At 36.2% G+C, this 14748-nt stretch overlaps 1 protein-coding gene across 3 annotated transcripts in view; it reads right to left on the minus strand.

Moving 5' to 3' along the window:
- Positions 1-14748, minus strand: part of cdh24b (cadherin 24, type 2b) — a 116977-nt gene that overhangs the window by 73460 nt on the left and 28769 nt on the right. For 2 of the 3 annotated variants that reach the window (XM_077723994.1, XM_077723993.1), the window contains one exon: positions 29-149. The exons of the other annotated variant lie outside the window; for it this stretch is intronic. The gene's annotated coding sequence lies outside the window, so the exon portion shown is untranslated. The remainder of the gene's footprint in view (positions 1-28; positions 150-14748) is intronic. 3 annotated transcript variants of the gene reach the window in all.

The following is a 14748-nucleotide window of genomic DNA, read 5'->3' on the forward strand; positions in this document are numbered from 1 at the left end:
AGTGAAGACATTTGCGAGTTGCACAGACCTGTCACATTGTGAGCATGTTTGCAGTATGGCGTGAAAATTTGATCACAGGCTTTGGCTTTTATCCATTGCATCGCTGAATCAGGATAGAACCAAGGGATGGAACCACAAACAGCCACATGCTAACAAAAAATTAAAAGGAGAGGAATTTCAGGCAGACATATTCGAAAAACAGTCATTACACGCCAACTGGATTGTTATAATTTATCACTGTGGGTCATTCAACACACCAACTGCAATCTAGTGTTCTGTTCAATGAAATGGAAGCACCATATTTGTGTTGGCTTGTTTGTTTGACCCAGTAGTAGCAATCAGCATTGAATGGCCTGAATTCTAAATTACCACAAACACAGGAGAATGCCTATAAGAAATGAAACTTCTCATGTAAAATACAATATGAGCATTTGAACATAAATCCATGAAGATTACCAGTTCAAAAATAAGAAAATAATCACTAAAGCTGATAGAAGATTTTTGAATGGCACCATTTATACTGCGTAATTGACAAAATCATTCCATCATTCATTCATTCATTTTCTGAACCGGTATACCCTCACTAAGGTCACGAGGGTGCTGGAATTTATCCCAGCTGAATTCCAGCCAGAGGTGGGGGACACCCTGAATCAATCGGTGGCCAGCCGATTGCAGTGCACAAGCAGACGAACAAACATTCGCATTCACATTCATACCTAGGGGGCAATTTAGAGAGTCCAACCAGCCTACCATGCATGTTTTTGGAATGTGGGAGGAAACCGGAGTACCCAGAGGAAACCCACGCAGGCAACATGCAAACTCCACACAGGTGGACCGACCTGGATTTGAGTTTAGGACCCCAGAGCTGTGAGGTCGGCGCTATAACCACTCGAGCTGCTGGGCCACCTTGACAAAATCAACAATCCAAAAACGCCTAAATTAAATTTGATGAGGTTTGATTTCAAAAAGGCATTTAAATCTGTTTGGTGCCCCGCAATTGGCTGGATACCAACTCAGGGTGTTGCCCGCCTAATGCCCACAGTTGGCTGGGATAGACTCCAGCATTCTCTGACCCGTGTGAGGGTAAGTGGTAGAGAAAGTTAATGATTGAATGAATATGCTTGGTCTGCTCACCCCATAAAAATAACTACATGCAAAATAACATTCAAAATTACAAAATTAAAGACAATTCAATAACTTCCCATTTTATTTATTTTTTATTATTTTTTTGGTCAATTTTTGCTAACATAACACATTAAACACAGTAGTTTTGAGACATTCTTCGCATTCTAGAACATTAGCTATCCTGAAATTGCAATTACTAGTTAGATATATATTTTTGCCGCTCTATTCCTGTTTGGCGCATGCTAAACTGTAAAAGTAAATTTGGCCCGGCGTCGACGAAGCAGTAAATAGACCTGCTCCCTTTTTTTTCATCGGGCAGTGAAAAAACGTAGAGCTGAACTGAGGAGATGGAATTTCTAAGATTGTAGACAATGGCAACGTATTTGCTACATTGGCCGGAGCAGACTTAGTGGGATTTGGGGGTTAGGAAAACTGATGACACGAACTAACCACAAACAGACTCAAACCCTGACTTACTGTTTCTTCCTCATTGTGTAACAGAATTTTATTTGCTATGTTTGTATTTGTTGTATGTACTGTAGGCAATATATGATTCAACAGTGACAAAGGTTTGTGTGCAAGTAATCCATTTTATATAGTCCCTAACTCAGAAAATGCATTCACACATTCATTCCCTTGCTCAATTATATATTTTCATTGTCTCATTGTAATGATTTTTCTTCTTTCTTGCGGTATCCTAAGGCCTTTGAAAGCTCTGTTGCTCACACTTCTTAAATGTAAGTGTCCTTTGTGGTCAAACATTGCAAAAACAGTGCATGTTTTTTGTCCCAACTAACTCAATAATGATTGATTAAATAAGTGCAACTCTTTAAGTTTGAATCAGACCGAAGCTCTAAAGGAAAATTGGCGTTTCAATCCCGCTTTTCTGTCTCTTCTTACCTCCCTTGGAACAACAGCTACTTTACTTAAAGCCAATGCCACGATGGGAGGCTCATGTAAACTATTACTCAGTTGTTTGGATTAAACTTCTGTTTCAAAACAAAAAAGCTTGTCTTCTTACTTTTGAGTAAGAAAAATGTCTACTTTTATTACTGTTATAAAATTACAAATTTTAAAGTTCATTCATTAATTTTCAGTTCTGCTTATCCTCAAAAGGGTAGCTAGAGCTTTTCCCAATGAACTTTGGGCAGTAGGCCCAACAATGAATTGGTTATCAGCTAATCGCAAGGGGACAAACAACCATCGGTGCTCACACTCATACCGAGGGACAATTTAGAGTTCAACCAGCCTAACATGAATGTTAGGATATGGTAGGAAAACCGGAGTATACATGCAAACTGCAAAAGAACAAGGTTAAACCTACCCTGTATTTAACTTTACTGTCTAAACAAAAGGTGAATGTTATGTATATTGAGAGGTGACCCAGGGAATGAGTAATTAGTGCCAGTGTCTTTGAGCAACCGTCTTTAGGATGGTAATTTACAGTATGTGTTGTCTGTCCCTTAAGTTTTTTAATTTCCACTCATACTTCTGGAATTCAATTTAAGGGCTTTCAGACCACTCAACCATAAATATTTATTCAAATCTGCGTAATACTATTGTGTTTTAAGTCTACTCCTCTCTGGTGCTGTCATACTGTTTTCCTGAAAGTACTCTCAGGTCCTTCACACAATTTTCACTTCATGTCTCCCTTTAACCTCCTTCCCATCCACAACACCACACAATTTTCTATTTTATATTCTCCTCTGTCATCATTTCTCAGTCTCATCGTCACTTAAAGCCCCATGTCCACAACACTTACCTGGGGAGACACAGTTGGAAACCTTCACGTGGTGTCTCCTGAGAGGCCGCTCGCCGCGGCCTGCGAATTCCAACAAATACCACTCAGAGCTGCCAACAAGGAACGTGGCACCCTACGTTTTTCATCCAGCCGGAGACATTTGACTGCCCCTCACCTCCGACTACCCCCCGGATGAAATAACCCGCGTTCCAGTGGCAACTCTAGCGCTATCTGAGGGCAATCCTCAGGCGCTTGTAGTGCAACAACAACAACAACAACAACACTTACCCCAACCCCTCTCTTACATTCAGATTCAAATACAGCCTGCCAGAAGCTTCAATCGTTCAATGGAGGCAGTAGGGTGTTGCTGTTATCGTTACCACTAATAATGAAGCCCCCAAACAGCTAGTCCAATGCCAGACTGCCACAATCATGATCATCAATAGATGCCATTCCTCTTTTTGCTCGTCCTAAGCAATCACCACCAGCCTTATTACCATCATCTGAGCACAAATGCAGACACAGGCGGGGGTCACACTCTCACACACAAACACACACACACACCAATATGTATGAAGAGAATAAGACAAGCAAGTGGGGTAGATGGATAGATGGAGAGCCTGAGGAGGAGACAGGAAGAAGAATGAAACTGGAAGACAGTGGATAGAATGACAGAATAGATGTATATGTATGGAGGGAGTGTGTGTGGTGGGGTTGTTGAGTGGGTGTGTTTATTGGGTGGATGGAATGATAGAATAGATGTATATGTATGGAGGGAGGGAGTATGTGTGTGCGTGGTTGGATAGTTGAGTGGGTAAGTGTTTATTTGGTTGGTTGGTGAGTGAGTAATATAGAGTGACAGAGCTAGTGGTGTGATGAGATTAAAATGTGAGTGTTAGACTCACACACACTGTGTCTTTGCGTCGATGTGAGTGTGTACCCAGGAATACCAGAGTGGCAGGCAGGGGATGCGGGAGGAGATGTTCGAGTGTGTACCAGCAGAGTGAAGCCCCTTGAGGCCATTGTTGCATTCTGAATCCAGGATGTACATCGACATGAATGTAATTGGTGGAAACTAGCTCAGTGTGTGGTTGAACTGAAACGGAGGCTCAGTAGTCTTAAGATTTGTCAAGCCTACTTTGTTCCTTTTTATCACATCAAACTGATATACTCTACTCCACTTGGCCCATTTTGTCCTCTTTCTAGACTTAAAAGCTAGCCTCCAATCTATAGTAAACCTGTATGATGATGTATGGGCCCTGAACCTGCACCATATCAACTAGACTGATTCCCCTGTAATTGGAAAACACCAACTGATCTGGAGATCATAATGTTCCACACAATGCACTTCTTTCAATGACTTTAGTTTCTTCTTTATTATTGGTGCTGTCTTGGTGACAAGAGCACTCACCCTTATGCTTGAACCTGTTGTTTATTATTGACAATCCACAACGGGTTCAACATTACCAATGTCAAGTAAAAATTAACAAAAGAGTGCATTGATAGGTTCACAGGGGTTGTGGAGCCTCTGCCAGCCCACTGTGGACAGTAGGCGTACTTAGTTTGATTCAAAATGTGATTTACATGGTTTTAAATCTGTGTACTTTCAGTTTATTAGCCCAAACATGGTGTGATCACACATTAGATTATTTTGTTTACACTCCTTATATAACAAAAACATGTATGTCACAATACAAAAAAAATGTACACTTCTAAAAGTGTGAAATAGCGCCTATGTATATTTTGTGTTTGTATGTTCCTTTCTTTGGCAGAGCAGATTTCTTGCAAGTGTCCACATAGCCTTCTGTTATGGCAGCAATATGATGAAGCCATTCAGGTGATTTTTTTTTTCACTGACAATGAATAGCAATGAACTTAGTTGAACGTTGGTAGCCTATTTAGCCTCTGAACAAAACAAATTGTCTCTGATGCACAGCACCTTCCCGATTTCCAAAGAGAAACGTTCACAGGTTAATTCCGACACTAAAATGTTCTCTGATGTGTCAACATTCAATTTCCTTTGGTTAATAGGCTGATTCAACCTCCTCTGTGAATGATGGAGAGAAATTATCCTCTAAATTCAGTTTAAAAGAACGCAAGGAAATTTAGAAATAAAACAACTGACATATTTTTTTATGTACTCTGCTTTTTGGAGTCATGCTGACTGCTGTCAAGCGTATTGATGGAGTGGCAGAGCAAGTCAATATGAGATGCCCCAAGAACCTGTGCGTGCAAGTGGTGTACAAAATGTATTTGCCTTTGGTCATATGAATGGCATGCTCTCAAGGGTACTAACAATTGTTGTGAATGTTCCAAATATAAGTATAAAGTATATTCTTCTGAGTAGAATACATGCAAACACACAATTGTGTACTGTGTCTCTATCAAAGGATATTTATGTCAGTGCCAGTAAAGCACTTCATCCTTCTCAAAGCTGAAATGAAACTAGGGCTATAAATGTACACTGGGAAACGCATCCCAGAAGTGCACCAACATTGAAATAAGTTGTGCTTACTGTTAAAGTGTATTTCCAGTTTATGACATCACATAACCCTCTGTAAAATCAGCAGCAAGTGAGAAATAACTCCTGACTGAATGAATAACTATAGGCTTGGCTAAACACAAATATTTGAAGGTGGTAGAAACAAAATAACAAATAATATTCTATATTATGTTATATATATATATATATATATATATATATATATATATATATATATATATATATATATATATATATATATATATATATATATATATATATATATATATATATATATATATATATATATATATATATATATATATATATATATATATATATATATATATATATATATATATATATATATATGTATATGTATATGTATATGTATATGTATATGTATATGTATATATATATATATATATATATATATATATATATATATATATATATATATATATATATATATATATATATATATATATATATATATATATATATATATATATATATATATATATATATATATATATATATATATATTTATATATATATATATATATATATATATATATATATATATTTATTTATATATATATATATATATATATATATATATATATATATATATATATATATATATATATATATATATATATATATATATATATATATATATATATATATATATATATATATATATATATATATATATATATATATATATATATATATATATATATATATATATATATATATATATATATATATATATATATATATATATATATATATATATATATATATATATATATATATATATATATATATATATATATATATATATATATATATATATAAATATATATATATATATATATATATATATATATATATATATATATATATATATATATATATATATATATATATATATATATATATATATATATATATATATATATATATATATATATATATATATATAAAATCAAATACGACAGATGAAAATTCTGAGAAAATAGTAATTAATTAATTAATAGTCTGACTTCGTCTTAGTTTCTTTCTGTACTTATTAGGGGCTGACACCACAAAGCACTTTTCATAGTGCGACGACACTAAATACCCATAAAAAGGGAGCTGAGGAAAAGAAGGGCTCCAGAGTCACTTTTTTTTCTCAGGGCTGGCTTTTTATCTTTATTTTCAGGAAATGTCTGAGACCAATTTGAACTTATATTCATATTCAGTCCAAGTCGTCAAAGCAAGGTAATGACAACAAATATTCTAAATTCTGTGCCATAAGGCTTCAGTCAGTGTGTAGTAATATGTTGCATACAATGTAGCATAAAGTTTTATACAGGTCAATCAATTTGGGTTGGTTGTTTAAAAAGTACATAGATTGTGTGGGAAACCCTGCTTCATTGAGTCACAGTGCAACAGAGTTCCATTAATTATAAATGTGTCATTTATTCAGGGCATGATTAAAAAGTGGCGATCTGTGTTTTTGCGATAAAGACTATGGAAGATGAAGAGATATGAACAGTGCATGCTCAATAAAAGAAACCGAAAGATGAGGCCTGGAGGATATGCATGATGGTTCATAATCCAGTGCCTACAGGAGGTCACTAGTGGGAAGCGGTATTAAGGGGCAGATAGATAAAATAAAGTAAGGTTCATACTCCAAGTTTACTGCATTATTATTGCCAATGTGTGAAGAGTAAATGTTCTGAGAAAATATCCCATAAAATAGGTGTGATGGTATAAATATGAAGAGCCTTCTCTAATGCTCATAGAGATATTTGATTACCTTCCCAATGCACTGACATGAGCATTTATTCAGTAAAAACTTGAGTTAACCATATCTGCTGTTTTGCCATGGAAATGCTAGTTGTTTAGAACCAGTAATTATGTTGTGTTAAATATACCGTTTTGTACATCATAGCTAACAGTTGAAAATCTATACATTTAAAACAATGTCGGAAAAAATAAGCAATATAAAGTTGTTCTCATCAAAGTTTTTAAAACAGGGATTAAATGATTAAAAAATCTATTTTTTTTCACACCGACCTAATGTTGATATCTGTGGACCCCGGATGACTTCCGGTTCAAATTATGTAAAAATAATTAATGTAACGAAATGTTTTTTATGAATTTTTTTCCCAAAATTATTGAAATCTCCAAATATCAGGAGAAGAGGAATGTTGTTTTGCTCAACAGATTTTATGTATGTTGCCAAAAGTCGATTCCTTTGAAACCAAACTAATTCCGGTTGAAAACGTAAAAACAAGAAAAGAACTTGTGACATTACGACTTTTTTACTCCCAAAATTATTTTGACTTCCCAACATTACGCAAAGAGCAGTTCTGTGCTCACGCAGACTTATCGTCGACAAAAGTTAAAGTCCATGAAGCCAAACAACTTCCAATTCCTGTTACAGAAAAATACGAAACAAAATGACTTTAATCTAAATTTGAATCAATTTCTAATTTATAGTTTGTCATATTTTAACCTTTTAACCTTGTAATACTTACATTTTAACCTCATAACGGTTTATTTTGAATTTCTTAATATTACGATTTTTCTCTCGGGAATATTACAATGTATGACTTCTTGTAATTTACCGCAACACAGTGGTTAGGAAACAATGATGTCACTAAAATGTCATTTTAAAGCAAACTTGGAGAACTATGATTGTGTTTTTATGATTTTTTTTACCCATTTTAGCCAATGTCAAGCCACCGAGTCAGTAAAGCTACTGTGGGAAAAGACTTGGCTTTAGTTCTCTGACTCCATTCATTTTTCCTTTGTTGCCCTTCTCCTTTGTTGCTTGTTGTCCCTAACGGTAAGATACTATACCCCTGGACAATTATCCATATGTATGCTGTATAGCTCTTAGCTCTTCGAGGATAGTTTTTATTCATGAGGAGGTGAAGCGACACAGCCAGAATTAATGTTTTCAATGTCTCAGCAAAAGTTGAAATGATCTTGTGGATGGCTCACGATTAACCACAGGCTGAGTGAGGGAAGTCAGACATCAATGCAACTTGTAGAAAGCGAGAGTGAGAGTGACTCAGTGAGTCTTTATAAATGAATTGAATAGTAGCAGTTGATAAAATTCATTGAATTATGACAAAAATTGTGACATTGGGAGATGAAGTGCATAGTAGTGAACATATATTCTGAACTTTTTGATCATGTGTAATCTTTCTCAGATACTAAAGTTTAGACTTTAGAGAAAATCTATTTACTTTAATATTTCATTTGCCCTTATTATGTGTCATGATTGGATATAATGTATCTCACATTCTGGAAGTTCTAAAAATCAAACATTTGTATATTTTCAAAACATTATTTTTTTTTTATAAGTCCCACCAGCACTTTGTAGTTCAAATAACATTAAATATAAGTTGGCAGGGATTTAAAGGAAAAGCACAATCTAAAAATGTACCATTGTCCAAATGCTTCTAAGACATATGCTATTTTTACTATTAGACGAGTTTTGTGTTCAATAATTTTGTGGTGTCTGCTTCACATCATTTTTGTTTAAAGAATAAGAATGTCACTGAAACTAAGGAGAGAACTTCCATTTTTTTCTGCATATATAAATGGATGTGCACATCATTAACACAATTCTGAGAATTGTTTAACCAATATGTTTTAACTATATTTGTTCGTCTGCATCATTAAATTTAAATAAGACAAAGCTCCTTTGCATTTTTTCAAATTTTAACATATACAATACTCATCTGTGCTTTAGCTGTATTTTACTATGCAAAGTTCAAAACAAAAATGTCTACAAAGGATTCTACATTAAAGGGAGAGAGGCTAAGGAAGGTGAATAAATAACAGTACAATGTTTTTGGTTTTTTTTGCTTTTGTTGAAGAAGTTGAAAGAGTGTGTACACATTGCAGAATAGAGCCTGCAATTATGATGAGTGTTCAAAAGAGAACAAGTGACTTAATAGACAATGAAAATCAAGGTAATTTGTCAGGCATAGTTCATGAAAGAGGGAAATAAGACATTTGTTAAGGCAGCCATTCTATTTAGTAAAACGTTTCAACTGAAGTATTGTAAGAAGTCAGCTCCATGATCACGAGAAGCCACACAATACCCTTCAACAAATAGGCAAAAACATGCACACAGCAACAGAAGTATCAATCTAGATTTTCCAACACTGTCCCACACATTCACTCAAATGTGGCCACAAGCGACAAGGACTGTACTGCATGAACACACAAACGATATATCTCTGGCGGTAAAACAAAAATCCGGAGACCTGACACGAAAAGTCAAAAGGGATCTAACGCCTAGAGGCAGAGGAAGCGCGGATGAAGCAAGGGACAGCAGATGACGGTTGAAGGGAGGAAGAACGATTTGTGGGTCTACAAAGACATGGCGGGGATAAAAAGGAAAGGGAGGGTTGGAAAGTAACGACGCAGGTGGGCGATGTGGAAAAAGTGTGGGAGGACGCGGAGATGCAAAACTACGGAGACGGAAGAGATGCTAAAGAATGAACAAGTGTGGGAGGAATAGGAATGGTATGAGAACAAGTAAAAGAACAAAAAGAGGGGTAGCAGAGGAGATAGATTTTTGGAGATTTTAAGTGGTCGGGTTGGGAGGAGAAAGAGACGCTCTGCAGATGAGAGCAGAGGAGACAAGGTGATGAAGCGTCAAATCAAACCACCAAACCAGAGTGACAGTAGGGAAGCCTTTATGCATTTAGATGTTAGTCGTGCATGTGCAAATGGCCTGAGTGGGGCTAAAAACATGCAGTGGCATGAGTGAATGATGGTAAGCAAGGTAAAAAAAGAGGGACAAAGTGAGTTGGGGAGATTGTGGTGGGGATTCATTGATGCTATCTAGCTAGGCACAGAAATGTGTGTGACACAATCTCAAATTGGAAATCGCTGTTTCAATCTCGCCTCACTCGCTGCTTGGCTACTCGCTCCACTGATAACAAATGGCCTAATTCTATTAAAAATATCCCATGAGTGAAAAGTTATGTATTAGGAGTGAGGGTGATGGTTTGAGATGAGGGCAGGATGGAAAAAGGAGGCCTGTGACCAAGCAGCAAAAGAAAGCGAGCTGTAAATCCAAGAAGAAACTTTGGTTTGTCTGTCACTATCTTTATTTCCCATCATCTTTCTACCTAGAAAAACACTCCCTACATATTCTCTATCAAACTACCCATTTGTTTGTTTATCACTGCATTTATTTTTAATCTCATATCACCCCAGAGTTGACTTATCTCCTTTCTCTTTCCATACTTCCTATCTATTGTACGTCGCATTTCACCCAATAAATATACTTTCCATTAACTCCATTAACTGTATCTGGTTTTCATATGAGACTCTTACTGTACATCTGGGAAAACATGTGCACTGTAACTCATCATCACGTATTTCCGTCTTTACGGAAGTTCGGCGAAGATTACGGCACAAAGCTATTTTGGCAATTTAGGGTTTTTATGCTGTGAGAGCCTAGTAGTTCTTTTTTTACAAGAAGTTTCACATTCATTGTCAAGAAAAAGAATACCTAAGGGCAACTTAGAGTGTCCAATCAGCCTACCATGTATATCTTTGGAATGTGGGAGGAAACCAGAGTACCTGTAGAAAACTCGCGAAGGGCCAAGGAGAACATGAAAACTGCAAACAGTTGGACCAACCTGGATTTGAACCCAGGTCTCCCAATGTGAGGCCAACACACTAGCCACTCAGTCACCAAGCCACCCTGATTTGAGTGAATGGTAAATGGTGAGTACTTACATAGCGTATTAATACATATGAGTTTACCATGCTCAAAACGCTTTAGCACCCATTCACCAACGCATTCAAATACCTATGGTGCTGTTTCCATGTAAGAGGCTGCCAAGCCACTGGGGGCACAATAAGGGTCAGTGCCCTGCCCAAGGGCACTTCAAAATAGGGCAGTCTTAGCCTGGAATCACTGATCCTTCACATTCAGAACAATTCAAGCTACCAACTGCAGCCCCGCTTCACTTGAATGTCGTATACATGCATTCATAATGAAGTTATATCGATTCTAACCAATATACCAATGGCGGATATGAAAAAATAAAAAATGAAGTTGGTCTCTTCAATCAAATACTGTGAAAAAGAAATCTGATATTCATTACATATGTGGAAGGAAATCACGAATAGACTTGCAGTTTGAACGCGGCCAAAATTATCAAATAATAAGCGAGTGAGTCCAATTAAATTTTACACATTCCATTAGATAGTCTCATTTGTGGTCCAGATTCTAAAATGATGCCATTTCCTCACAGGTTATATGTGAGATGTGTCACTGAGCGCTTTTATCTACAACATTAGTTTGCCCAATTTATCTTTCACTAACACCCATTTACACACATTAATGCATCAGTTGACTGCTCCCATTGAACACGTTCCCGTGTTCTCTGGGAGAAACTTAAGGATGACCTACTCAAGCAGATGTGCTGCACCCGCCCTACATTTAAACTGACAAACTCATTTCCATTGGAACATTTACATCAGTAGCTCCAATGGCGTTTCACAACAGAGGTGATGTTTACAATGTCATAAAAATAACAATTTCTGGCTGTTTTTGTGAGACAAAGGCAGGATTTTTGTGGTTTCCATGTTTTATGGGCATTCTGTTCTCTTTCTGGAGTTGCATGACACTCAAAATTGATAAATAAGTTAGTGAGGTGTTGTACTCTAAAACATGGGTGTCAAACTGGTCCACAAAGGGCCACATTGGGTGCAGATTTTCATTCCAACTCAACAAGATGATACCTTTTGCAAGTGTAATCCGTTAATTAAAGTCAGGTTATTTTAGAAGACACCTGATTGGTTAAAATGTTGGGACTGGATCGGTAGGAACAAAGACCAGGACCCACAGCGGTCTTCGGCGGAATCGGTTTGACACCAATGCTCTAAAACATGTCTCACTTTAATGATAAACTTTTACAATTGTATAGCCATTAGAAATGTGAAAATATTATTTAAAACATTGCTTATGCAGTGTAAAAATATTTTAGGATGGGGAAAATTTGGCCCTAGAACTAATTGTTTCTTTTTTTAATGGGAACTTGAATATAATTTACAACTGATTTGGTAAAAATATTAGTTTGTGAGACCTTAAATTTCTAGTAAGATGCTTGGCATATGTACATGCAAAATGTGATTAATGCTTTTTGATTAAGAAAACAGCACATTTGGAGAGAGCCGCATTTCATTAAAGCAAGCTGTGCTTTCTTTAATGTTGAAATTTTACAGTAAAATAGGGCTGTATGAATATTGGCTAGAAAATAAACAGTCAGAACCAGAACCTGGCAATAAAGTGTTAGCCTAATGAATTAATCAAACAGTCATTAGTTCCCATCTAATGTTTTATTTGCTGGCTATTCTTGCTCTTAAAAGAAAGAGAAAACAGGGCATGCTGGGAGTGGATGCTCATTCAACTGTGAAAGAGGCTGTGTGTTATAAGTGTGTGTGTGTGCATATGCGTGTGTAAGTGTGTCCACCCACTACCAACCTGCCTCTGTGGTGAACTACTGTGGCTGGTTTACATGAGTGGATGCGTGCTTGCACCCATTACGCTTAGTAGTTTCCTGCTGATGATGGCCTGTCATACCAATAAACTCTTTCTGAGAGCCTGAAAGGGAGGGGGCATCTGTTTAATGTAGATGGTACAAAGACAAGGTCAAGTATGGTTGGGAAAGGGAGGTGGGGGATGGCCCTGAAAGGGCAGACAGGATAGGATGGGATGGAAGAATTCGGTACACAGTGGGGGGAGACTCAAAGATGAGCCGTAAAATACTTGGATTAGCAAAGAGAGAGAGAGATGAAGAGATTGAGAAGAAGCCGCTTGTGTAATCTTGGCCTTTAAAAATGAGTCGGCTACTTCTGTGGTCACATGGGGGAGATTATATCTAAGGGATTGACTGCAGAAAAATAGTGATATGGTGCCACTAATAATGACAAAGAGAATTGGGGGTTTAAGACGATAGCCGGTTCTCAGATAGTACGTCAAATAATACTTAATCTCTTTGAAAGATCTCTTCATTTTGTGGCAGAAGAAGCAATTGTACACAGGCGATAAATTCACAAGAATGCGATACATAGAACCAATTGTTTGTCCTAATGTCTCTATTTTGGTGGCTCTCAAATTGTAGCCTATGCCACTAAACTTAGTGACATAATAAAGTACTGTATACACGCTTCAATTGTTAAGATGCGTGCAAATTAAATATAAAGGGAGGGGGGGGGGAGAAAGCGATACAAACAAAACAGAATAAATGAATTTATATAGGTAGGAATGTACTGTCTCCTGGATTATTCAGAAAACTTCCCTTTTACAAAAAGACATGAAAAATGATTATGATTCGAGCTGAAGCACTGTCATAACAATTCTTTAAAAATACAATGAAAATTATAGAACGGCTTCTAACATTTGAATGTTTTAAAGCTCACTTTTCCCTCCTTTAATGGTATAACGCCATGGTTTTCAATGGATGTTTTACTTTCTTATCAGGGTCAGTTTATTAAGAAAACAACAAACTTGCACTCCTCAAAGCAACAAAGTTTTGGAGGTTTAAAGACACTTAATATATAATTTACATTAAGGATTATGTGTTTTAAAAAATATATATGTGACTATTTTTTTAAGAAATACAATACTAGACCCTTACATTTCGTGTGGTTAGGGAACAAGCATTGTGGGGAATACTTTGAAATTGCAAATACATCAAAACTCTTTAAATTGCTCAAGACTCCTTTGTTTAATGTCTGTTGTCTAATTGCCAATATGCTCAAACTCCTTAAAGCTGCTTTCAACAGCAAATTTTGATTCCTTAAACAAGGCCAGGGGTCACCAACTCCAGCCAACGATGTCACTGATCCACTCTGTTTTCCATGTCTCATTCCTCAAATTCGCCTGAATCAACAAGCAAGCTGTTTGTCCAGTAGCCTGATAATGATCCTGATGAAGAAACCAGTTGCTAGAAATGGACGTTATCAGTATAACTTGGAAAGACTTTAAATGCAGAAAACTTTAATTCCGTTCACCAGTGTTTTTTTGGTCAGTGTTTCCCAACCAGTGTGCCGATGCTCAGGTGTGCCGTGGGAAATTATTTTAAAAATTCATACATCGTAATAATCTGATATATGTTTTTTTTCATACGAATATTCATTGTTTTGCCTATTTGTCTTTGAATTCTTTTAGTTCCACTGTACAATTAGGCCACAATTAAAGTCAAACCATAGGTATCATTTGCACTTGACCAAATGGAGCAATCAGACCAACAAATTTAGTTTTAACTGAACAAAATCAGACAAATGCCAAAACAGACAAATTTATTTGTTAACTGAAGCTTCAAAAAGCCCTTCAATCTATCTGATCTATAATCCAATT

The sequence above is a fragment of the Stigmatopora nigra genome, chromosome 9, assembly GCF_051989575.1.
Source record: "Stigmatopora nigra isolate UIUO_SnigA chromosome 9, RoL_Snig_1.1, whole genome shotgun sequence".
NCBI classification, from domain to species: domain Eukaryota; kingdom Metazoa; phylum Chordata; class Actinopteri; order Syngnathiformes; family Syngnathidae; genus Stigmatopora; species Stigmatopora nigra.